This window comes from Danio rerio, chromosome 3 (assembly GCF_052040795.2).
Source record: "Danio rerio strain M-AB ecotype USA chromosome 3, GRCz13ab, whole genome shotgun sequence".
Taxonomy (NCBI): domain Eukaryota; kingdom Metazoa; phylum Chordata; class Actinopteri; order Cypriniformes; family Danionidae; genus Danio; species Danio rerio.
The window spans coordinates 35034709-35059927 of NC_141023.1; the positions used below are offsets into that span (position 1 = coordinate 35034709).

The following is a 25219-nucleotide window of genomic DNA, read 5'->3' on the forward strand; positions in this document are numbered from 1 at the left end:
TGTATAACAATAGTTTGCTCTGTAGACAGTCTGATTTATTTTTTTTATTCTAGCTGAAATAAAACTATTAAGACTGTCCAGAAGAAAAAAATATATAGGAAGTACTTTTAAAAAGTCATTGCTGTGATAAACATCCCTTGGGAAATTTTTATACAGCAAAAAATAATTCAGAGGAGGGCTAATTATTTTGATTTTAACTGTAAAAAAGTCTGTCATGTTTTATAAATTTTACAAAGAGAAATTATTTTTTTTACAAGCCATCAGTTCAAGAATAAGAAATTACATATTCATGAGTTTTACTCCTATCTGTTTTCTATTAAATAAAACCTCGAAAACTTCTTAAATATAAATATAAATGTTTTAAGATTATCTAAAATAATTATTAATTTTAGGCAACATGAAATTACAATTACTAAAGTAATTCATATCACAAAATACGTATCGTCTTCCTTATTTTATAGGGAAAACACTCGATTTGTGAAAACCGGCTGCGTTTTCCTTTGACGGCCACATGAGGACGGCAGAAATGTTATTTCCGTAATCAGTTGCCTTACAAAAACGACCTGAAATAATACTAAGACGTTTGTTGTGTGCAGTGATAATGCTGGAACCTATCACGGGACAAAACAAAAAGCCCACAGGAAGGGGCACACTCCTGCAGGAGTCCGCTAGGTCAGCGTTGTAATTAGGATTCAGACCTAGATGTTTTTGTTATTTTGGTCCATAAAAGACCTTTCCTGCTCGTCTAATTGTTTTCCATGCAAATAATGAAAAATTTTAAGCAATAAAACAACAATAAGCCATGTATTGTTTATTATCTGTCGTTCAGAACAGATTATTTAACCACAAGAGGGCGCAAACGGATATTCACAACCGGAAAAAGGTGGGAAAAAAACGATTCATTTTGATGATTCGATGAGTGAAAGCCCAAAGCAAGGGGTCAAGATTTTAAGGTTTGCTAACATTCTTATCGCGAAAAGTATTCTGTCTTCTGCAGGTAAATAAAAAGGGCAGAACACAGGTTTTATGATTTTCAAACCTTTATGAAACACAGATAAGGATTTATATTGTGATGTTTACAAGAGTGATACCAAATCATTTTTTTTGTGGGTTTTAGGTCAGTTGAAGGTCATCGTAATCGTTTTAATACGTATAATAACTGTTCATATACCTTATGTTTATTTTCTGTATCAACGTGGACAAGTCATATAAACAATCATAACTGGTTTCTTCTTTAACTTTTTGTCAATGTACGAATTAAATTCTTTAGATCAGTTGAGATTTTTTATCCCCTTTTTAAACTAACATGTGTATTTTCTTTATATCTGAGATATCTGAGAAATGCTAATATTTGGATCCTCTAAAGTTTTAATGATTGCTTAACAACACAAATTTTTAAACAGAAAAGATACATTTTACTGGGATAAACTTAAAAAAAAGATCAATGTTTCATGTTCCTGTTTTGACAATAGTTGTACATATGCATTTTAACATTATATGCAAAATACATTATACATTAATGTGAATGCACAAGAAAAACTCACTTTATCATTTAAGTCTTGAAATTAATATATAAATACAATTGAATTGTACACTACCAGTCAAATGTTTGGGGTAAATTTTTTATTTTTTTTAAGAAAATGATTCAAGGTTGCATTTATTAAATGTAAAAAGTTAAATTGTTTAATATTTTTCAAACTGCTATCTTATTGTATGTAGTTTCAAATGAAATGCTTACTCCAGTCATTATTGTTTTTATTACTACTACCATTAATAATAATTATGAGGATAATAATGATGATAATAATTAATATTAGAGTGATTTCTGAAGGATCATGTGACTCCGAAGACTGGAGTAAGCTGAAAATTTATGTTTAAATTCACAAAAAAAATGATTAATATAAATGATAAACTTGAATAGTTATTTTAAAGTGCAACAACATTTACACAATTTGTACTGTATTTTTGATAAAATAAATGCAGCCTTGGTGAGCAGAATAAGCTTATTTTAAAACATTTAAAAATTATACTGACCCCAAACTTTTGACCGGAAGTGCATTTTAATAAATAATAAAAGAAAAATGAAAGAGATAAACAATTTTCCCTCTTTGCACGGCTTTGAGCTACTTTCCTATTGAGAATGGGCAACAACGTTGTATAGAAGTTGTGCCCTTTAGGGACAACATGATTCTCTGAAATATGATTCACTAAAAGTCGCAGCATGAATCATCACCCTTACTTTAGTAATATTGAAGTAGAACTTCAGAATTATCAAAGTCTGTTTGTACAAACTTCATCCTTACTTTGTATGTTTTTTTCCCCAAATTTCCCAAGTGATGTTAAACAGAGCAAGGAAAGTTTCACAGTGTTTTCTGTGATATTTTTTCTTCGGTAGAAAGTTTTTTTTAATTATACAATTTTTAAAAATGTAATTAGATTACAGAACAAATCACTGCTTTCTAATAAGTTGCCTAATTAACCTAACTTTCCTAGTTAACCTAATCACCCTAGCTAAGCTTTTAGATGGCAACTTTAAAATGAACACAAATATTTTGCTAAACGGCTAGTAAAATTTTACTGTCACCATTGCAAAGACAATTAATGGAATGGACACCTCAAAAAATGATGTATTAAAGCTATGTTTAATGTTATGTTAAAAAACCTTCCCTCTGTTATATATATATACACCCTACCGGTCAAAAGATTTGGGGTCAGTAGGATTTTTAAATGTTTTAAATGAGCTTGTCCTGCTCAACGAGGCTGCATGTATTTGATCAAAAATACAGTACAAATAGTAAAATTGTGAAATCACTCTAAAAATCACTCTAATGTTTATTATTATTGTTGTTATTATTATCATTAATATTATAATTATTAATGTAATAGCAATAAAAGCAATAATGACTGGAAACTAAATACAATAAGTAATAAATAAATATTTAATAATTAAGTATTTAACAATCACATTTTTTTAGATTTTATAAATGATGTCTTAATGATTGTAACACCTTTATTTAAATTATTAATTAAAATTTATAATTGAAAAAACTGGCCCAAAACTTTTGACCGGTAGTGTATGTGTGTGTGTAATTTAATATCATTTATTTTTTTAAAAGTTAAGGGAGATGTTAAATTATGTGAAAGTGCCTTTTGGAAAATAATATAACATAAAATCATAAACAATAACAACTAAATTATATGTGTTGTGGGGCACAATACATCTAGGATTTTAAGCACATACCAATACAAATTATTTTCCGCTTCTTAAATTGTGTTAGATAAAACAAAGCAGACCTAAAAAAAAAAAGCATCAAGTTGTTATTTGGCTAAAAAAGGGCATTCCTTTGGTGAGCTGGCACAGTGTTGGTGGCTGGCACCAGCATATTATATGTCCCTGTGAGTGTGTGTCCTCACATGAGGATTTGCCCTCTTGTGCTGTTGCTTCCAGTTTCCTCCAGTCTCCCCCTGCCGCCATGTCTGGCTCTGCTTTCGGTGTGCTGAGTGTGCGAGTCTGCTAAAACCTGCTGCCATACACTGCGCTCTGGGAGTCCTTTGTGCTGCATGCCAGGTAAGGGCAAACCCTCTACCCTGCTGCATACATACAGAAAGGGAAAGAAGGCTGGGAATGGATATGGGCCTGACACTCTTTACATACAAGAGTATTAGCAATACAGTGCATTAGTGCGATGCAATAATAATACAGAGCAACTTTGCCAAATGGTGCAGTTGGTATGGTTCTGTTTGACCTTGAAAGCTGTTTGTTGGTCAGATAGTTTCATTATTATTATAAATTAGCTGTGCCAGAGGTTCACTGGTTCGATTGTTTATACATCCAATCAAAAATTAGACATAAGGAATAATGAATCTTTTTTATCATAGTCACAGAAATGTATGTTATGTTTACCTATATAGCAATATCCAAACAATCACATCAGATTTTCATTTTATGATGCACTTATTGGTTGTGACGTCTCACAGTTTTTGTTTTTTTCCACCTGCTTTTGAGTCTAGTTTAATACTGCGTCCAGGCTTCATGCCAAGTCTGCCTCATTAAAATGAAGCATATGCATATCCGTCTCATTTAAACTAATAGTGATGCTTATTGTTGTGTCTGGTCTTCAGAAATTGATGTGAGTACATTTTTAAAGGTAGATGTTTTCATTCTATTATTCTTGTCACAAAATCTTTCAAAAAACATTTATTTTGATTAGACTGGCTCATATTTAAAGGGATATTTCATCCAAATCTGAAAGGTCTGTCATCATTTATTCATCCTTTACTTGTTCTAAACCTTTTTACATTTCTTTCTTCTATTGAACACAAAAGAAGATATTTTGAAGAAAGCTGTAACCATTTTTTACTAAGGGTGTCTATGGTTACAGGTTTTCAGCTTTCTTCTAAATATTTTCTTTTGTGTTCAACATGCTGTCTGGTACCACTTGATGTTTAGTGAAATTGTGTGTAATTACATTTTTTTGGATGTATTATTCCTTTAAGACTGACCTTGTGGGAGGTGCTGATTCGCACTTGTCTTACCCATATTTTACTGGATCAGCATTGCTACACGAGCCAGTGTATTTTATCTGTATTGTGCATCACTGTGGTAAACATGAAGCTTTGCTTTTCAGAAGCAGATGACTCAGAGTACAGCAGCTTCTTTTAATGAGTGTGTCTGGTCGGGTGGTATTGCTCTGCAGGGTTCTCCCTTCACCTGGCACACACAAGCAGATTCGGTGCCAGCAGTGCTCCGTTGGCCTCCATATGTTTGGCCTGTCAGCCACTTAAAGCATTTCACATCCTAGCAGTAACTCTGTCTTTATGTTTAGCACTTATCATCTCACAAGAGCCAAGAAACTTACAAAGGTTGATGGATAACAATGGTTATTTTGAGCACTGGCTAACTAATGCTTTCAGGGTTTAGCTACTTTAATGCTTTCTTTTTATTATAGGAAACTAACAGTAAGAGAGACATGCTTTTCATGACATGATATTTATGGTTCAGAATGTATATATTCATTCATTTATTCATTTTCTTGTCGGCTTTGTCCTTTTCATTAATCCGGGGGTCACCACGGCAGAATGAACCGCCAACTTATCCAGCACATTTTTACGCAGCGGATGCCCTTCCAGCCGCAACCCATCTCTGGGAAACATACACATACACACGCACTCATACACTACAGACAATTTAGCCTACCCAATTCACCTGAGTGAGGCAACAGCACTACCTACTGCGCCACTGCCTGGCTTTAGACACACACACACACACACACACACACACACACACACACACACACACACACACACACACACAGTGGGAATGATAAGTATTGAACATGTCATGTTTTTTCTTCTAAAGGAGCTGTTGACATGGAATTTAACCCGATTTTGGTAAAAAAAAATTCATAAAATAAAATAAAATATAAAAATGAAACTAATCTGAAAAATTTGCTTTGTGTATTTACATTGAAAAGACACAAGTAGAATGTATTGTACTACTAAAATGTATTTAATACTTTATATAAAAGGCTTGTTTTAGTATTGTCAGCTTAAAGACGCCTCTCATATAGAGAATGAAGTCACATGCATTGCTCAGGTGTAAGTTTTTCACAGACTTCGACAGTGTAAAAATCTTGATGGTTCTGTGGTTCTCGTCTATTAAATCTGATCTTTATTTTGTATTTTCTATTGGATTCAAGTCAGGTGATTAGTTGGACCATTCTACAGCCTAATTTTCTTTCTCTGAAAGCATTTGAATTTCATTGGCTGTGTTTTGGATCATTGTCTTGCTGAAATGTCCACCCTGGTTTAATCTTCATCATCTTGATAATGTAGATGTTGGACTGAAGCAGCTAATATTCATTTACAACCAGGAAGGGCAGAGGGTTGCTAAAGAATTACTGAGAGATTTCAGCTGCTGTCTGGGCTTTCATTGCCTTTCTACACCTCCCTTCCTTCACATGTTCAATAATTTTTTCCTGCGTCATTTAATTTTATTACGCATAACTTAATTTGTAAACTAATTAGATTTGTTTTTGTTGCATATGTAGATTTCTTTGGTTTTTATCAGCATCCAGGGAAGATTTCAGCAGCACCTTTAGAAACATGTTTTTTTGAGAAAAATGGTGAAGTGTTGAATATTTATATCTATCTGATGTTAACGGCTATAGGGATCTTTGAAATAATTAAAGTCATTCAACAGGATATGACATTGTAATTCATTTAAGATCTACCTGGAGTTACATTAGCTGTGTGTTTACCTGAACCAAACCAAAGCAGTTTTATCTAGTGAATCTGCCTTTGTGCTGTGTTGCCATGCTTTTGACGTGACACCCTTAATTCCCACTTTTCAGTTTAGTTTTAAAGAAAACGGAAACACCAAAATGCTTTAATATGTTGGGTGTTTTAATAACCTGCAGAGAGCGGCATTATAAGAGAAACTTAAAATGTGTTTAGTATGATAAAACAGCGTTATTTCTTCCCCATCTGATCATGAGAGGAAGAACAGGAAACGATTGACTGTGGCATAATAAAATCTCCACTGCTTTTGTGCCATGTCACACTTATCTCTCATCAAAGCTATTGCTTAAGCGTCTTATTTCGCTTTGATGGTTTTCAGACTTAAGGCGGATTTGTACTTCTGCGTCAAGTAATCTCTGTGACGCATGGCGACTACCTTGTACCCACAGGGCTTGAAATTGCGACCATTTTGGTCGCATATGCGCCCGAAATTTTATCTATGCGACCTCAAAATATATTTGGGAGTATTTGTGCGACTGCATTAAATTGTTGTTTGCGACCGGTTTTTACTGCAAAATGTTCACCACATGCGCAGATTTGGGAGACATTAACGCAGAATGCATCTCTGCACTTGAAACCCGAAACGCAGGGCTCAGGAATGGTTTAAAACAGTTGTCATGTCAAATTGCTGCTGTAAACAAAGCCAAGTCTGTAATGCTTGCACCGCCTTCATGCTCTTCTTATTGGCCAAATGCTCTAGCACTGAAATATCAGCTGTCAATCACTCAGTCAATGCCTTCTGGCTTGGGATGACAGAGAGAGCTACTACCACGAAAAATTGTAAAGCCTTGAAGATGAGAATGAAGATTGAACACTGACAGATTTTGTTTTAGAAACCATGGCATTTAAATTTACAAATAATGACACATCTTACTAGTGATCATGAGGTGAATGTTAATCCACCATCTACACTTTTCCAAGAGTGGATAAAAGACTTCCATTGGCTTCAAGTCCGCTATGAAAAGTCTGTGGAATGGAATTTTCAGGTAACTGTTTGCCACATCTAGCACAAACTTCTGTTTAATCCTTCATATAATCGCCAGATCCCATCTGCCATACAAGTGGCAGCTATATGTCAAATTTAACACCACGTACACCATCGAAAACGGGCTTGCACTGAGTAAACTAACATCGCTACTCATAAAAAGACCAGTATTGTTATTAACATGACGTATGCATATAATAAGGTACAGTATATGTCAAAAGCATCAGTGCAATTTCAGACAGCACCCGTGAGAACAACACAGTTATACTGTTAACAGACTCATTAATGTCAAGTAGGGCCGGTGAGCGATCCGTGTATCTTTTGGTCACTCAGTTATGTTATAAAAATCTATTTTCTTGTGATAACGGGATTTTGTTGAGACATATTTTCCTCACACTTGCATATATATATTTGCTTGTTAGTTTGATTACTGTTCATTTCAAATGCAATAAATAGGCTATGTTTGTATAAAACTTGTAATTACGTTGCTTATAATTGGTGGGTGTGACTAAATTTTGTCTGATGTGCCTACAATTTTAAAGTTAGGAGCACCGGTGCTACCAAGCAAAAAGTTTAATTTTGAGCCCTGACCTAGCAATGCATTTATACTTCCGTGTGCTGTTTAGGTTGCTCTGCAATAACACTTCCAAACCACTAGCTGGCAATAGGTTTAAATGTTGCTCTGTGTTGAGTTTTTTTCATAGGTGTCTCGTTTTTTTCTGAATGTTTCCTTAATGTACAACTCGCTCATTCAGAGGCGGGAACCGTTGGGCATGCAACAACTTTAATCACAAGGTAAACACAAAACAAAAGTTTCCATCTGGAGCCACTTTACAGGACTCGACACTTGTAAACACTTGCTCCATCAGGCTCGTGTCTCGCAGCACTACCCACACTCGTTACCCAAGCAGACCAATCACAGAGCTTGCGCTACGCGTTGTTGCGAAATGTAGTTACCTTTTTTGAGAAGTGTGCATCAGCCACGTGGAGGACTATGCGACTGCCCGCAGGTTGCATCTGACCATACGCATACGCTTGATGCAGAAGTAAAAATCAGCCTTTACTCTGCTTTATACTACCATGAAAATAAATTTTGAATACTTTAGCTTATCCATGATGATTACACACTCGATTACAAGTCGTCAAACCACACTTTTTTTTGTTATTGTGAAGACACACCCTCTACTGATAAAAATGATATACTGTGTCTTTAAAATCAAGTTATTAAATAAAATTTATGCCACAAGGCCACTAAATGTTATGCTCTGAAAACAACAGACAATTAGGTCAAATTGATTTGTGATTTAGCAGATGTTGATAAATGGATTGACTTATTTGTTTATTTATTTATGTATTATATAAATATATTATCTGCTTTTCTTAATTTAACAGCATGGAAAATTGACATGCTGATCATTTGAACTGGTGATGTGGCACTAAAAGAGTGCTGCATGGCTGTATTGTCTTCTGAGCATTGGTTCATACCAGGCCACAAAGCACTATTATGCGTGCAGTTGCTCTGGTGTTATTGGTGCTTCTGCCGCTGGCTGTTTCTCTCTCTGTATCAGTGGTTGCAGTGCTGAGAGGCGCTGATTGAATCTCTCGTATGCCAGCACTGCTGCCAGGCCCCGCCTTTGCCAATGCTGTGCACTGAATTTCAATGAGCTTTGTGAAGGAACGAGACGTTGTCTGTCTCCCTCTGCTTGGTTCCATCATTGCGTCCTTTTCTGAGAGCTCTGTGCAAGCTTAACGTTCATCTGGTTTAGTTTATTTTGCAAGGCAAACAACAATGGGCACATCACTTTAAGGGAGGAAAAATCATTCGGCTGAATCTGACACAACCTGTCATGATTTTGCTCAAGTCATATTTCAACTCAATTGCAAAAAAGGAAATAAAAGCTTTGATTGGCTATACATGATTTACAAATTACATTACATTTTCCACACTAAATTAAATTATGGTTATGTGTTCATCAGTTTGAAATGGAAATTTTGAAATATCAGCGTGTATTAAAATATAAGTAAATATAAATATGTTGTATAGAATAGAATAGAATAGAGTATATGAGCAATGTCACACTCATAGTAGTGCAATATGGCTGTATGTCTGTAAAAATATACAGCCATATCGCACTGCTACGAGTGTGATATTGTAATTATACAACAGTTTGACGTCATAATCGTGTATATAAAAATGAAAATCAAACACGGAGTCTAAAAACCCTTTTGTATGAGGAACTACTTTCTTCCACCATTCATTCATATCTGCAGCGACGTCAGAACGGCAGAAGCTGTTACTACTTAACCAACATCACTTAGTAGCTAGTATTTGAATGATTCTCTAGCGTAATGTCTAAAGTGATGACAAAACAACTGATTTTGAAGATTATAAGGCTGAATGGCATGGAATGCCATCATCTAGAGACATGTCTTAGTATTTCTCTGTTGCAATCGGGAGATCACAATAATTATCCCTGGAAAAGCCAAAGCAGTGCAACTATTACCAGATTACTGTTGTGTTCACGATAAGGTAAAACGCTAAATGCATTTCTTTTTTTTTTTTTTACTGAACTTGTCTGCAGTAACAAAAACTGGAGACTCATTAGAAACAAACAGATAACCAACACAAAATAAATACATTCCTGATATGAATCCCATCTCACACTCAAAACACTACATTTACTATGGTATAAATACAGCACTACAACATTAAAAAGAAAGAGATCAACTTAAAGGGCCCTATCATACACCCGGCGCAATGTGGCGCAAGGCGCGGCACAATACTTGTTTGCTATTTTCAGCTTGGCACAAGAGTCATTTTGAGGCGTTGCGCCATGCTCTTTAAAGAGCAAATGCATTAGCGCTGATATGTGCGCCCATAGGAGTTCTGGACCAAAACAAACCCGGTCTAAACTCCAGCGCAGAGTTGCGCCTCACTTACACTGCTTAATAGCCTACACACAAGATGTAGAGCAATACGCAAATATCTTTACATATGAAAAAATTTAAATATTAAGGAAAGGCCTATATGTAGGATATAATAAGAATAGATATAGGATATAAATATAAAGGATTAAAATATTACAAAACACATTATTTTCTAGTCTAGATAAATATGAAAAACCACTGTTTTTTTTTGCCTTCATCTCGGGAGGCTTTTTCAGTTCATTCATAACAATTTGCTTTTGTATAATGTTATTATTATTAGCCGTATTATTTATTATATCCATATTTATATTTGTTTTATTAAAAACAAGCTTAGATTTTCCCACCTGCAGGTTTTAGACCATATGGGGATGTTTATATACATGCATATACCAGCATGTGTTTTTGACCACACTTCGTTATTATTGTTCATTTATTCGTTTGCTGGAAATTAGAACTGAATTTAAAAATAGTTTTGAAACAAATATTTGCGCTTAACAAACAAAATTAATTATTTATAGGCTAATTGATGTCTGTGCGTAAAGGTTTCCCTATCCAAGAGCGAAAGTAAAAGTAGGTCGATTATCTCTCATTCTCATTCAGATGCTCTGTTAAACAGTTTTCTGTAAAAAAAAAAAAAAAAAAAAAACTGTTAACTGTTTGCTTGTGAAATGCTCAGTTTTTCCACTTCCTCTTTCTTTGCGTCCTGAATATAGCAAATGCGCTTATGGCGCGACGCAGCTGGCTCTTAAAGGGAATGGGAGATGAGACTCTGATTGGTTTATTCTCAAAAGACACCTATAACTAATTAAGAAAATAAACTCAACCCTTTTAGACCATGCGCCATGGCGCAAATCGGATTTTCCCGTCCTTAAATTAGTAAATATTGATTCTGACACGCCCTGAAAGCGTTTGCGCCCTGCGCTTTCCGTTTTGCGCATGGGCCGGCAAAATAGAGCACAGAAATTCACTTACCAGTTTAATAATGATTTGATCAGCTGTAGTTTAAAATTACGCAGTTTTTCTCTTCTAAGGGCGTATTATGCGGTCTCTGTCAACATCTTGTAGATGAACAACATCAACCGTCTTTGCTCTGCTCAGTGAAAGGCTAATGCTTGCCGACGCGATGCCTCTCAGAAATTATAAATATTTAAAATAGGCACTATCCTTGTAAATAAACTGCATAGTTGCAATTTAAACTACATTCTCAAATTAAAAAGCCTCAAAAGTACATTATGTTGCCCAACAGCAGCAATATTTGTTAAACTGTAGAGCGTCCTCTGCTTGTTGCTGTATGTGGGCGGGGTAATACACAAGGGTGAAGGGTTCAGAGGCTGTACGAGTGCTGTTATTTTGCAGAATATCGCACTGCTATTAGCCAATCAGATTAAATAACCAGACAGAACTGTTGTATAAAATATAATAAAATATGTAAGAATATAATATAATCGATTCTGAATTATTATAAAGTATTAATTTCTCACATTGAAAGTGCAATATAATAGTATAACTTTATAAAGGTCTGTTTGAAAAAGCAAACAATCTATAACAATATATTCCACAACTGCAGACAATTTAGCTCGTATCATATGTGCAATGCACTTTTGTTGTCTGCCACATTTTGAAGTATAATTGGTTCTGATGGCAATGTCAGTGTTTTTTTTTTTTATTAGTGAAGACTAATTATGCTAATAGTGATGCCAGCCATCATCAGTAAAGTTGCATTGTGAAGTCTGCTATTCTTTTAAAGTAGAATTGAATGAAATTGATCACAACTAACAGGACGTGCATTAATAATCTTGCAGAAAATAAACAATGAAATCTGTTATATGAAACTTTCCAGTCATCCAAAAATAAATGAATAAATAAGTGAATGAATTAATAAATAAATAAATAAAATTAGAAATAAATAAAATTAGATATAAATAAATAAGCACATACATATTACCTCTGATCTCTTGATTTAATTGTCACTATGGATTAAAGTTTATACCAAATGAGTTTTTATAGTGTTAATGCAAATGTAAGTATTATTATTATTATAGTTCTAATCTTTGTTGAACCCGCCATAAACAGTGAAATGTCTTGTTGATATTTAATTCCATTATGTTTTCTGATTACAAACGACCATCAGACGATCAGCTGTATTTTAGGTGCACCAGGATTGCTTGAGTGTTACAAGAGCAGAGCGTCAGAGCTGCTGTTTGAATACACAACAGCGTTTTTTGCACATTTACACAATGGAGGTTTTGTCAACCTCTCACCCTGAAGCAGAGTGCGCTAGTGTACAGGGACAAGTGTGTCTGCTCGCAAGGTATCCAGTGCATGTGTGACGCAGTGTAGAGTGTGCCCCGCAACAGCTCAGGAGTGGCAAACGGCCCTGCTGATTTAGCTGTTAACAAAGGCAAGCATTCAAATGAATTAGGCTCCACTCCAAGCAGGGTTTGGAGGGGGGGGTTGTCGCTCAGCTGATAAATATTCATTGAAACTCAGGCATTTCTGCAGTGTTTCTACTCTCTCTCTCTCACGCCAGGGTTCTTTCTCTGTCTGCAGCTCCTTTCACCCGCCCCCTTTTCATTTTGATTTGCATGCCTGATGCCACCTGCACTGAGAGGCTGAGGGAAACAGAAGACGCTGCCCCCTGGTGTTTCCCCTATTTCCCATACACTGTTCTAATTTTGTGTGATTTCCATGCTATTTCCGCAAGGTAATAATTCACACTGTATGAGAAGATCACATGTGATGTAAAGCCAGTGTTTGAAATATAATATACAGTCCAATTGTCAAGAAGCAACTTGAATGCTCATACTATACATGTAAAATCAACACACCTCTGCAACCCTTGAACCCGAAAGTGTATTGCTGTTTCAGAAGAAAGACAATGGGCTCTATCCAAAATCAAAGTGGCATTTGCTTCAGCGTTTGGAGGGGCGGTTCTTCTCTTTTGATGGCTTAAGCCAAAATATTCTTACTGTTACTTTGCTACGAGGGAAGAAAACCCCACACCTACTCTATATTCAATTTAAGTTGAAGTTGATATTTAGCCACATCATGTTGGTGTTTCGTAACATCTCATTTTAACGAGGAGGAACACTCAACCCCCAACCTGGAGGACCAGGACATACACACATACACTATGGACAATTTAGCTTACCCAATTCACCTATAGCGCATGTCTGTGGACATGTGGGGGAAACCAGAGCACCATGGGAGAACCCATGCAAATATGGAGAGAACATGCAAACTCCACACAGAAATGGCAACTGACCCAGCCGGGGCTCAAACCAGCTTCTTACTGTGAGGCAACAACGCTATCCACAGTGCCACCCCTGTGTATCAAAACACTGAATTAAAATCTCTGACTTTAAATGCATTATTTGAGGAAGCAGTCAGGTGTGTTTGTGTTTGAAACCAGAGTGGATGTTCTGAAATGCACTCAATCAGTCCCAAAATGCTCTGAAATAACGAATGTACAACCAATGTACTTTCAACCGCTGGAGAACCCATCTTTGCCTTTCACAGGTTTGAAATATACTTGCGCTGTAGATGGATTGAAACACACCTTTTAACCACAGCAAATAATGGTTAAATACATGCGACAAAAAAAAGTGATTTTAACAGTATTTTTATTTATTATACTATTATACTTATTATTCTTTTCAATGGGTTCAAGTTTTTTTTTTTTTAAGAAATCCACTATTTGTTTTATTTTTATTGTATTCAGGAGCCATGTGCACCCACTGGCAGGTAAAACCTGCTGCTGACATTTTGTACTGTATTGCCAAAGCATGTTATTGTATATGTATAAAATATGTAATATATCAACATCATTAAATAAAAAAATATATACAGCAAATGAGAGGAAAATGACATAAAGAAGAAAAACATCTATGAAATAAAAATATCTAAAAATTATAATAATTACAAGAATAAAAAGTGTAATTTTTTAAATAAGGCTAATAAGTAACCATTTAACGTGTACATGTATTTTGCAGCCAGTTAAGATGTAATTTCCAAAACCAAATCCCGTACATGTTAAGGGATTTAGAAACCCCGGATGGATTTTTTAAGTCCCAAAAAGGCGTATCTCTGTGGGTCTCTGCAGAGCAGGTGAGATTGCCTGTGGGAATGGTGACATTTCTTGCTCACACACCACGAGACATAGGAAATGTGTAGGGCGAGAAGAGATTTTGCACTAGTTAATTGATTGCGGATGTTTGGCTATTATATACTTTAGCAGCCATTAATATACTTGCGCGACCCATCCAAGTAAAGTCTATGTGTGGCAATTGGTGCCCATAATGCACTGTGACAGTTTGTGTGCAAAATGAATTCCTGTGTCTGAACACTGAATCATTTCAGTGTAAGTTTCCCATAAAGGGAACCTATTGCCTATTTTTACAAGGAGTAAAATAAATCTCTGATGTACCTAAAGTGTGTATGTGAAGTTTCAGCTCAAAATACACCATACTATTGTATTTGTGGGGCTACAAATACCTATGTGTCAGCATAGTGGCAGATTTAAAAACAAGACTAATCTATGCTAATGAGAGAGCTATTCACTAATGGGCGGGGCATTTCCCCTTAAATGGAGAATGTCCAAGTGTTTCTGCTGACTGTTTGTGTCAAGTGTAATGGGGTATATGCCGAAGCATGCTAATAGGACTTTTAATTTGCCATTAACCTGGGTTAAGCGCTTCCGGCGAATTGAATGCCAATGCAAAATCCGGTGCGTTTAAGGTCTGTTTTCTTTAAAAATCAGCGATCTCCACTAGCTGAGTGATATCCGATTTAAAGTGAGTCTCAGCTTGTACAAGAAGTACTGCATTAAATTACATTTCCCCCGCTATATCTTTATTATATGAATTATATTATATGTCACCGGAAGTGTATCAGCATGGGAACAGCACTAGCTCGGCATATATCCTATTATACAAAATAAAAATAAGAGTTTTTATCATTAGAAGCTGGCTATATTCACACACTTTTGTCACACAACCCCTTATAAAAGGGACTTTTGGTCACCTTCATTACAGAATTCTGAAGTGTGAATTATAAATCACATGAAACACTGTCACTGTCAAATGAAAGGCTTTTTTTAAAGAACCCTTTATCTATTTATTTAACCATAAATGAACATGATATCATGTAATCAGTTTAATTTTTATTTTATTTATTACAATTTTAGCAACCAGCAAAGCAAAAAAAGCATCCCTTCCACTGCACTGCACAGTGCTTGAATTCACTCTTTTAAGAGTTTTGCTTCACTCTTTTAAGTGAACTATTTTAGTGGACTGAAAATGAATGAGTGAATATGGGGCAGTTTTCTTAGATCCAGCCATGCTTTCAAGGGAGAAAAATGTTTGATGTGTGATATGCACATTTCTTTGTGCAGAAATGTCAAAAAAGTGGCCAGTATGGTTTATTTATCTGTTTTCATACAGGCACAGTCAGTGCAGATACTGAGTTCATGCCAGTCGGTTCATAGCTCTGATTCAGCTGTGTGATACTCTCATGAGGGTCAATCAAAATGTCTGACAAAAGTTCATCCAACCATCTGATTGCCGGTCGGGAGAGGTTAATCACCTCTCAGTTCCCTCTGCATGACAAACAGCAAATGACAAAGCTAAAATTCACCCCGTTTCATAAATGAGTCAAAAGTAAGCTCAAAATTTGTCTAGTTTTTTGTTTTGCTGCTCAATCAGGCAGTTTTCAGATGGACTTAATAAGTCCATGATAACAAGCAAGAATTACTGTCAAGCATGACAATTTAATGATCTGCAACAAATAATATAGATAGTTTGATGTTAATTAAGATAATGTTTAATTTTGGGCTGCACACAATACTGGGGGATATTAAAATATAATGTGTTGTTGAGTACTGTGTTATAATATTTTCATAGAGCAGACATGCCCAAAATTGGCATATTGTAACCTTTGAATTGGCCCACCGTCCCATCTGAGAAGACAGTTAAAAAGGATTGAAAAGAAATGTTTCAATTAAATGTTGAAAATAAATCAGATTTTTAAAAAATGTAAACAATGTAACTTGACAGAGGACTATGCATTGTTGGGCAAATCAAGTCAACTTGACTAGTAAACTAATGTAACTATTCTGTTATAAAAAAAAATAGTTTTTACTGTAATAAGTACATTATAAAATATAAACAAATTATGCTCTATTAGTTAATATAAAGAACCATTTTGTAGTTATTTTTAAATATTATTAAATAAATTAGGAAATTACCTATGGTAAGTACAATATATTTACTTTAAGACCATTAGCCTCAATCAAGGTTGGTTTTTGGCTCTTTATGATAAAAATTTTGGCACTCCTCCTCTAGAGAAATTATTTTTATTAGCTAGTATTTTATACTGATGTATTTATGTAATGATCAAACTAAAATAAACAGGCAATGATGATTTTTTTTCTGATCTAACTAAAATCAGGCAAAAAAACATCAAGGTGCAAAGTATGTAGACTTTATAACACTACAAATGATGTAGATGACGAGAGAATGTTCACTGTTGTCATTTTCCTTTCTTGTCTTTACTTCCGTCAATAATATTTATTGTTAACTCTGTGGTGTGCGGCACGAGGATCACCTTCGGGCCTGTTCTAATCAATAGCATAATGCACCAATTGGGGAGACAGATTTAAGATAACAAATCTCATTATTCAGATTTGGATAAAGCATATGCATGCGTTAAGTAAATGTAATTTATTACAGCTCATTTCAATACGGATAGTTCATATACTATTATGATGATAATAAAAATTTATAATTAAAATACTGAAATGACATCAAAAGTCAAAAAGGTCGGTCAATAAATGCATTTACAAGAGATTTTATTTTCGTGGTACTTAGAATATGAAAAACCCTTGGAATTGGCCGTTTTTTGGCTACTCTGACACAGTTTCGTCATTACTTTATTATGTACAGTTAGCATTAATGCTGGGCACATTGGTGACTAACAGAGTTATATTGTAGGAATGGAAATCCAGTGCTACCCTAGAGATGACTTTTGAAAATGGGCCTGTCTTGCCCTCCTGAGACCCAAAGAAATGTTTTTTCCCCCCTATTTTTGTGATTTCCTACATCCTTTGGTTTTTACAATAAAGTTTTTACTTTTTGTTTTTATTTTAAATATTACAGCATTTCCACTGTAGTGGACCACAGGACCATTTTAGTTCGAAACGACAACAAAACTGCACAGGATATGGCTATAAAGGGATAATAATCCATTATTAATGTAACAAAAACAAATCAAAAGCCATTTTTTCATTTTGTATTGAAATTCCTGAAACAGTTTGGTCTGAAAGAGAGCCGAACTCAAAAAAAAAAAAAAAAAGAAAGAAAAGAAGTGATGTTAATCCAAAACAAATTTAACATAAAAGCGATTTAAAACCAATTGTCATTCTCTAATTGTCTTTAATTGTTTGATTGTCGGACTCTAAATCAGAGTTTCTCTCAACTATTTTATAAAGAATCCTCTCTGCTTCAGCCTCCTACAACATGCAGTCATTAATTACATTAAGATGGTCCTGGTGTCCACTATAGTGGACATTTAAAAAAGGATGATATTTTGAAACACAAACAAGTTAGCAGCTTTGAAAGCTAAATGTATTGTTCCTGACACTTTAATAAATAAATAATATATATATATATATACATATATATATATATATATATATATATATATATATATATATATATATATATATATATATATAATTAATAGTATAACAAAATTAAAAAGCTAAATTTTACATACCTCTCTCTTTCCCATAAAATGTGCTTTTTTTTGTATGTCGGCCATTTTGGATTCAGTGTAAGAAGTGGTTCCTAGCATGCCAGCCAATCAAATGACATATCACTAGAAAGCCCAGGATGTCCTCTGAACAGTACAACAGGACTTGACAGAGTAGCTCAGAAGCAATGTCCACTACAAAGGACACAAGTAAATTTTTTCTTGAAAAAATACAGTTTAATTAACCTAAGTCTGGCATCGCTTCCTCCATCATCTACATAAGAGTTATATTTAGGATATTGCCATATATGTGGTACTGTGATTTCTGTCTCAAATAAATCTCCCACCTTGTGTTGGTAGATATCTATCTCTTTGTAGATATTTTAGGCACGCAAGTCATTTGTAGTCTGACCTTTGAATTTTTATCAGTGGTGGAAGGAGTACTGAAAAATCATACTCAAGTAAAAGTACCATTACTGATTGTATTCGTTCTAAAAACTACAAAAACTTCAATGAATAGTTACTTTACTCAAGAGTACTAAGCATTTCACTGTGGAAAAATTGGTATACAATAGAAAATTGTTCCACCTTATACATAGTAAATACAAAATGTCAGGGTGTTTCTAAATGTAAGCTAAATTGTTTGCCATAGACTATTAATTTAAAACGTTAGATTAATATTTATGCAATAACACGAAACATAAATGTATGCACCTATAATCTTTAAGGCTTAAAAAAGCAGATTGATGCGTTTAATTGTGCAGAGTGAAATCTGTGTAAACTAAGGGACAGAAATCTAGATGTGACGATACTTTCTCGTCATTTAACGATTCTTTAGTTGTTATATAAAAACAAGCTACAAGTCTCCAGCAGTTGGCGTCGCAAAGCAAGCTCATCCAGCACTGATAGATTTATTCATTTTCTTTTCAACTTAGTCCCTTTATTAATCTGATACAATGCAATTTGTGCACATGCAAGCTGTCTGTGTGTTTGAAAACGTAACATTCTGTACTTCATTTATTTATTGTTTAAGGCCATTTTCAATGTCAGTCATCAAATTGCAGATTTCCAAACAATCTCTCTGTCCTTGCGTGTAATGATTGCATCTTTATCTTATTATTTTCATCATTTTATTGTCTGTTGTTTTATAGATGGATCTATCTATCTATCTATCTATCTATCTATCTATCTATCTATCTATCTATCTATCTATCTATCTATCTATCTATCTATCTATCTATCTATCTATCTATCTATCTACCTACCTACCTACCTACCTACCTATCTATCTATCTATCTTTCTGTCTATCTATCTATATATCTGTCTATCTACCTACCTACCTACCTACCTACCTATCTACCTATGTAACTATCAATCCGTGTCTGTCATATTAAGTTTTATTAGCTGTAAAGAATATGACATACACAGGGGATTGCGATATATCAAAGGCATCTAAGGATTCATCCTGGCTGTTTTCAAAAATGGATCATATGCCGAAGGTATCTCAGGAGTTAGGAAGTGAAGCTAGAATAAGATTTGGATGTGCCTTGATTCCTTCCTAACTTAAGATGCATCCTTTGATGGCAGCATTCAGACGCAGCCCCTGTATTCCCCAGGTATTCCTAAAGCCTGGGGAGTCTCTGTTTGTCACATGACCCCTTAGTCAACAGTCACATGACTCTGCTCAGCACCACATGTGATGTCTAAATCCAAAGGCAGGAGAGATAATAAAGGGGGGGAAATGCTATTTCCCTGCATGCTCCCCCATTACCTGGTTGTTTGAGTGTGTGTGTCGCTGGAGCTGTGTGTGTGTCTGTGAACAGCCTGACTCTGATTATGTGCTGCAGCCGCTTGGGTAAGTTCCCTGACACTCGCTTCCATTCATCTGTGCTTCTCCACAGTGAAGTTATTGTCATGCGTGGTGTGTATTCAGAGCCCTCATGTAAATATTGTTATGCTGTCATTGAAATCGCAAGCGTGGCGCAGTAACAGTGGGTTCGCTGTTAGGCTCAGATAGCATGCTTGATTACAGACTCTTTTGGAATGGACAAAAAGCCCTTTTGTTTAACCTTGCAGGGTTGCTTCTCTGCTTGTTTGAGGTTATTATGCTAGGGTCTCGTTCATTGCGAACTATATTATAAAGATAATTTGCTTAGTTATGTTACTCGTGCTGTATTTTACTGTATGGCGTGTGTCGTGTAAATGGTTGGCTGAATCGCTTCAGAAACAATAGAGAATGTGCTGCTGTTTGGAGGTTGTATTGTAGCAAAGGGAAAGTGGGAGAGTTATTAGAGCTGGTTGTTGGTGGTGTTCTCTGTGGGAGGTGGGTGGGAAACATGTGATCATCATAAGATTGAGTTACAGAGATGTTTCAGCGTTTACAATATGTATGGCATGCATTGACTTCATTATAACTTTGTGAATATGTTCTTTTGGATGGTGTTTATTTCTCAGAAAAATGTATTATTTTACAATTAATGTATGTTTCTTGGGGTTTGTAAGAATAAATGTTTAGACAGATGTTTTGAAATATTGTTACAATTTTTAAAAAAGTATTTTGTGTTTTAATAATTATTGAAAAAAAATCTTGGGATTGTATATTGGAATTTATTGGATCATGTGATGTGTCGTGACATGAGTATCACATGATATAAATCAATTTGTTATGATAATTTAGTGGCATCACGGTTGTGGAGTGGGTTGCACAATCGCCTCACGGCAAGAAGGTCACTGCTTCGAGCCTCGGCTGGGTTAGTTGGCATTTCTGTGTGGAATTTGCATGTTCTCCCTGTGTTCGCGTCGGTTTCTTCCGGTTTTCCCACAAATCCAAAGACGTGGTACAGGTGAATTGGGTAGGCTAAATTGTCCGTATGTGTGTGAATGAGTGTGTATGGATGTTTCCGAGAGATGGGTTGCTGAAAGGGCATCCACTGCATAAAACATATGCTAGATAGGTTGGTGGTTCATTCCGCTGTGTCGACTTCTGATGAATAAGGGGACTAAGCAAAAAAGAAAATGAATCAATGAAAGAATGAATGATGATTTGGTGCTCAAGATAATAATATCTGGATTGAAAACTATTGTGCTGCTTAATATTCTTGAGAAAACTGTTATTTAAATTTGCAACATTTTTTGGCGTGAATATCAATATAAAAAGAATTGCAGTTTTTATAGTTTAAATATATTTTCTGTGTCTTTTAATACATTTTTTGAATCCATGCTGAATAAAATTGTTTATTTAAACTTTATTTTAGATCCTCCTTTTTTTTTATCTGAAATTCAAATCAAAATTCAAAGAATCATTTGTTAATGAAACAAATAATGTATTCCTCTTAATTTTATGAATATAAAAATTTATCCAATTATTTAACTTTAGATAAATATTTTTGAGACCAGTCAAATTTCTCAGATGTACCCATATCAACAATATCTCTATGAACAATTATTATTGCATGAATTGCAATGCACACATATGGGTCAAAGATGAGACATCCCATGGTAGGACTGTACAATATATCATTTCAGCATCGTTATTGCATTGTGTGAATATACAATATTCACATTGCACAATCTGCAATTTTTAGTTGTGATTGTAATTAACCAGGAAATAGTTTATTAACAATACAAATAAAGTAGAGATGGCTTTTGAAGATGGGATCTGTCTTACATCTAGAGGAAATACACTTTAATTAACAAATTTTGGGATCCCTTCTTTCATAATCTACATAAGAGTAATATTGACTCATATGTGGTACTGTGATTTCTATCTCAATTAAATCTCATATGTTGTGTTGGTAGATATCTTTCTCTTTGTTGATATTTTAGACACTTATGCCATTTGTAGTCTGACCTTTAAATTTTTATCAGTGGTGGAAAGAGTACTGAAAAATCATACTGAAGTAAAAGTACCATTACTAATTGTGTCTGTTCTAAATACTATAAAAACTACAATAAAAAGTAACCTTTACTCGAGTAGGGCTGGGCGATATGGCAAAAAATAATCAAAGTTTTTTTTCATAAAATTTGTCAGATTCACGATTTTGATTAAAAAAATTTTAAAGTGTAACTAGTCAACTTAAATCATTACAACAACATGACCGAGCAACATTCTCTTTATAAGTAACTTTATAAGTAACCATCTGGTTTGAATTTTTATCAGTGGAGGAAAAACCATACGCAAGTAAAAGTACTATCACTGAATGTATCTGTATAAGTTAACTACTGCAGGGAACACATTCATTTTAAGGTGTGTAAAACTTTAAAATGTCAAGCTAATTTAAGCTATTTGGGTATAATAAATTTTAAAATGTGCTTTAACACAGATGAATTGCAGTTTTTTTGAAGAATATGCATTGTTATTTTACATTTTAACTCAATACTTTTAAAACATCCAGAAAATCATCAAGCATTTCATTTGTATTGGTCTATTTAATTTGTATCTTTGTTCTATTTTATTCATTTATTCTTGTAATTTGTTTATATTTTATAACAAACACACTCAGTATAATTAGCACAAGGTAAAATTATGAATTTTTAATAGAGTCATTTAAATCATTATATGAAATTACATTAATATCCCAATGTATAACCACAGAAATACAAAATATTGCAATGTCAGTTTTTTCCAATGTCATGCAGCCCTATCCCATGATAACGTTGGTAATTAGCTCAATTCAACTCAATTGACAAATCGCCGATAATTAGACTGTCAAACACTGACTGTTTCTTAACAAGAGCACTAAGACAGTGAGTTCTTTTCCCCCTGCTGACCTAACCAGCAACACTGAGAGGACAAAACATCTCTTGCACCGCTGGTGTGTGTACGTATATGTGTGTGTGCGCCTTTGTGCTCTGCTTTGATTGTTGTTGACAGTCAGTCAGATTGTTTAGTCTGTTTCTGCAAAAGCCCGGGCTGAGGAGCAGTCATTTCCCTGTTGGCCATTACTGAGTCAGAGAGTAAAAAATGTGCTCTTTTATGCGTCATCCCATGTATTGAATGTCATGCAGAGATGCCCAGGGTTTTGTGTTGTGGAGTTACGTAACCAAGTTTGAATTGATATGCAGACTTCCTTTTCCCTTGTTTAATTGCTTCAGTGTGGACAATCATGCAGGGGATTGTTGGAAGGTATCAAACAAAGCTGCTCATTGTAAAGGAAATCTCTTTCTCTCTATCTCTCTCTCACACACACACACACACACACACACACACACGCACACACACACACACACACACACACACACACACACACACACACACACACACACACTGTGAGGGGTGCTAGATAAAACTGTGGTATTTGTGGTCACTGCATAAATATCAGACAGCACTGTTACTGCCTTCGAAAGTTGTATCCTTCTTGTCTGCTTGATAAGTTTATTGAATTGCCAAGCAAAACCTACCATAAAGCCTATCATAGATACTGACTGGGCTAACTTCCAGTAGGAAACCACTAAAAACACATGAGTAACTCTAAGATGTATCACTAACAACTCTAGGGCAAAACTGAAAAGCATGATGTTAAAATACTGACTACATGCCATCTGCTGTTATATTCTCATCTATATGTTCCTACCCTTAGTAACTGTATAGCTCTATTATAAAAATGCCCGAAAATGCATTAGCAGCTGCATAGCATTATGCTAAAAGCAGTTGAAAATAAGTTAGCAAACATATAGCATCATGTTATAATCACAGTGAATGCCTTAGCAACTAAATAACATCACAGTTAGAAAAAATAGAATTTATTAGCAACTCTACCACACTGAAAACCATTGAGAATGCATTAGCAACCATATAGCATCACATTAAAAACCACTGTATGCGCTGCAACTACAGAGAGATCAGATTAGCAGCTGTGTAGCATCTATATATATAGCTATATATAGCTGTTTGCTTTAGTCACTGATTAGCATCATGCTACAAAACACTGAAAATGTGTAAACAACCACACACACTAGCAATTACATAACATAATCTTAAAACCATCCTAAAACATTAAGAACATGTTAGCAACCACACAACATCACATTTAACACGAGAATATTAACTAGCCAACACGTATGACTGTAAAAACAACAGAGAATACATTAGAAACTGCAAATCACGCTAAAGGTGGCTCCGTGGTTAGCACTGTCGCCTCACAGCAAGAAGGTTGCTGGTTCGAGTCCCGGCTGGGCCAGTTGGCATTTCTGTGTGGAATTTTCTTGCTTTCCCCGTGTACGTGTGGCTTTCCTCCGGGTGCTCCGGTTTCCCCCACAGTCCAAATACATGCTCTGTAAGTGAATTGGGTGAGCTAAATTGGCTGTTGTGTATTAGCCTGTTTATGAATGCCAGAGTGTATGGGTGTTTCCCAGTATTGGGTTGCAGCTGGAAGGGCATCCTCTGTGTAAAATATTTGCTGGAATAGTTGGCGGTTCATTGTGTTGTGGCGACCTCTGAAATAGAGACTAAGCCGAAGGAAAATAAATAAATGAATGAATGAAATCATTTTAAATGACAATGCGTTAGTAACCAAATGTCACATAAAAACACCATTTTACAGATGTAAACTATGTTAAAAAACACTAGAACCTTATGCTAAATGCAAATCACCACATTAAAACTACTTACAAGCTGTTAGCCACCTCATAATACCATGCAAAAAATTCAAGATCATGTAGCAGATGCATAGCACTACATAATAATCTACTGAGAATAAATATCCAACTGCAGAGCTTCGCAGTTGCTAATCCCAAACAAAATAATAGAGAGCGTGTTAGCAGCCACATTAAAAACCTTTAGCAAATGCCAAGTTGCATTAAATGTTTTCCTCCGTATCACCATTATGTTACATGTCCAAAGTGACAGAAGACACGACTTCTCATGCTTTCTGGTTTCGTCCTTTGTTATATACATTTTGTTCACTCATATTTGATTGGTATTCTAAAGCTTACAGTAAATCTTCACCACCTGATGAAGAACTTGCTATATTCGGATATGCACAACACATTTCTCATCTCCCAGATGGACTCCAGCAGTCTTTGTCTTTAGGTATGATTGTGGCTAAAGGGCTAGTGCTCCGGCATTGTAATTCATATTCACCCCTTCATTTCAAATGTGGATTGCGAACATGATTTCAGATAGAAAAAGACTGAGATTTCTGAGAACTTGTTTTATTAAAAAATTCTTTAGTGTCTGAGGTTAAATTCTCAAATATCAGGATGAACAAACCAGCCAATCAACCTCTGTGGATTCTTCAGAGACTTCATTTATCTAT

The 25219-nt window shown here is 35.0% G+C and overlaps 1 protein-coding gene across 30 annotated transcripts in view; it reads left to right on the forward strand.

Moving 5' to 3' along the window:
• Positions 1-896: 896 nt before the first annotated feature.
• The window catches only part of tnrc6a (trinucleotide repeat containing adaptor 6A), a 109631-nt gene continuing 85308 nt past the window's right edge, over positions 897-25219 (forward strand). For 15 of the 30 annotated variants that reach the window (XM_087243180.1, XM_087243205.1, XM_087243194.1 and 12 more), the window contains 2 exon segments: positions 897-997; positions 3449-3568. The gene's annotated coding sequence lies outside the window, so the exon portion shown is untranslated. 30 annotated transcript variants of the gene reach the window in all.